This window comes from Schistocerca gregaria, chromosome 6, assembly GCF_023897955.1.
Source record: "Schistocerca gregaria isolate iqSchGreg1 chromosome 6, iqSchGreg1.2, whole genome shotgun sequence".
NCBI classification, from domain to species: Eukaryota; Metazoa; Arthropoda; class Insecta; order Orthoptera; family Acrididae; genus Schistocerca; species Schistocerca gregaria.
In genome coordinates this window covers 260,079,318-260,081,722 of record NC_064925.1, presented here as the reverse complement: position 1 = coordinate 260,081,722, position 2,405 = coordinate 260,079,318, and positions in this window count along the sequence as shown.

The window sequence follows — 2,405 nt, the reverse complement described above, 5'->3', positions numbered from 1 at the left end:
TCCCGATAGCATGCAGCTCTACTGTATGATTAAATGATGATGGCATCCTCTTGGGTAAAATATTCTGGAGGTAAAATAGTCCCCCATTTGGATCTCCGGGTGGGGACTACTCAAAAGGACATCGTTATCAAGAGAAAGGAAACTGGCTTTCTACAGATCAGAGCGTGGAATGTAAGGTCCCTTAACCGGGCAGGTAGGTTAGAAAATTTAAAAAGGGAAATGGATAGGTTAAAGTTAGATGTAGTGGGAATTAGTGAAGTTTGGTGGCAGGAGGAACAAGACTTTTGGGCAGGTGATTACAGGGTTATAAATACAAAATCAAATAGGGGTAATGCAGGAGTAGGTTTAATAATGAATAAAACCCACACCTACTACAGTAGTACAAGTTTATATGCCAATTAGCTCTGCAGATGATGCAGAAATTGATGAAATGTATGATGAGATAAAAGAAATTATTCAGGTAGTGAAGGGAGACGAAAATTTAATAGTCATGGGTGACTGGAATTCAACAGTAGGAAAAGAAAGAGAAGGAAACGTAGTAGGTGAATATGGATTGGGACTAAGAAATGAAAGAGGAAGCCGTCTGGTAGAATTTTGCACAGAGCATAGCTCAATCATAGCTAACACTTGGTTCAAGAATCTTAAAAGAAGGTTGTATATATGGAAGAAGCCTGGAGACACCGACAGGTTTCAGATAGATTATATAATAGTAAGACAGAGATTTAGAAACCAGGTTTTAAATTGTAAACATTTCCAGGGGCAGATGTGGACTCTGACCACAATCTATTGGTTATGAACTGTAGATTAAAGCTGAAGAAACTGCAAAAAGGTGGGTATTTAAGGAGATGGGATCTGGATAAACTAACTAAACCAGAGGTTGTACAGAGTTTCAGGGAGAGCCTAAGGGAACAATTGACAGGAATGGGGGAAAGAAATACAGTAGAAGAAGAATGGGTAGCTTTGAGGAATGAAATAGTGAAGGCAGCAGAGGATAAAGTAGGTAAAAAGATGAGGGCTAGTAGAAATCCTTGGGTAACAGGAGAGATACTGAATTTAATTTATGAAAGGAGAAAATATAAAAATGCAGTAAGTGAAGCAGGCAAAAAGGAATACAAACGTCTCAAAAATGAGATGGACAGGAAGTCAAAATGGCTAATCAGGGATGGCTAGAGGACAAATGTAAGGATGTAGAGGCTTATCTCACGAGGGGTAAGGTAGATACTGCCTACAGGAAAATTAAAGAGACCTTTGGGGAAAAAGGACCACTTGGATGAATATCAAGAGCTCAGATGGAAACCCAGTTTTAAGCAAAGAAGGAAAAGCAGAAAGGTGGAAGGAGTATATAGAGGGTCTATACAGGGTCGATGTCTTGAGGACAATATTATGGAAATGGAAGAGGAGGTAGATGAAGATGCAATGGGAGATATGATACTGCGTGAAGACTATGACAGAGCACTGAAAAACCTAAGTTGAAACAAGGTCCCTGGAGTAGACAACATTCCATTAGAACTCCTGACAGCCTTGGGAGAGCCAGGCCTAACAAAACTCTACCATATGGTGAGCAAGATGTATGAGACAGGTGAAATTCCCTCAGACTTCATGAAGAATATAATAATTCCAATCCCAAAGAAAGCAGGTGTTGACAGATGTGAAAATTACCAAACTATCAGTTTAATAAGTCACAGCTGCAAAATACTAATGCGAATTCTTTACAGATGAATGGAAAAACTGGTAGAAGCTGACCTCGGGGAAGATCAGTTTGGATTCCATAGAAATGTTGGAACATGTGTGGCAATACTGACTCTACAACTTATCTTAGAAGAAATATTAAGGAAAGGCAAACCTACGTTTCTAGCATTTGTAGACTTAGAGAAAGCTTTTGACAATGTTGATTGGAATACTCTCTTTCAAATTCTGAAGGTGGCAGGGGTAAAATACAGGGAGCGAAAGGCTATTTACAATTTGTATAGAAAGTAGTAAAGGAGTTTTGCAATTTGGGGAGTAAAATAACTAATGATGGTTGAAGTAGAGAAGATATAAAATATAGACTGGCAATGGCAAGGAAAGCATATCTGAAGAAGAGGATTTTGTTAACATCGAGTGTAGATCTAAGTGTCAGGAAGTCGGTTCTGAAAGTATTTGTATGGAGTGTAGCCGTGTATGGAAGTGAAACATGGACGATAAACAGTTTGGACAAGAAGAGAATAGAAGCTTTCAAAATGTGGTGCTACAGAAGAATGCTGAAGATTAGATGTGTAGATCATGTAACTAATGAGGAGGTATTGTATAGAATAGGGGAGAAGAGGAGTTTGTGGCACAACTTGACAAGAAGAAGGGACCGGTTGGTAGGGCATGTTCTGAGGCATCAAGGGATCACAAATTTAGTATTGGAGGGCAGTGTGGAG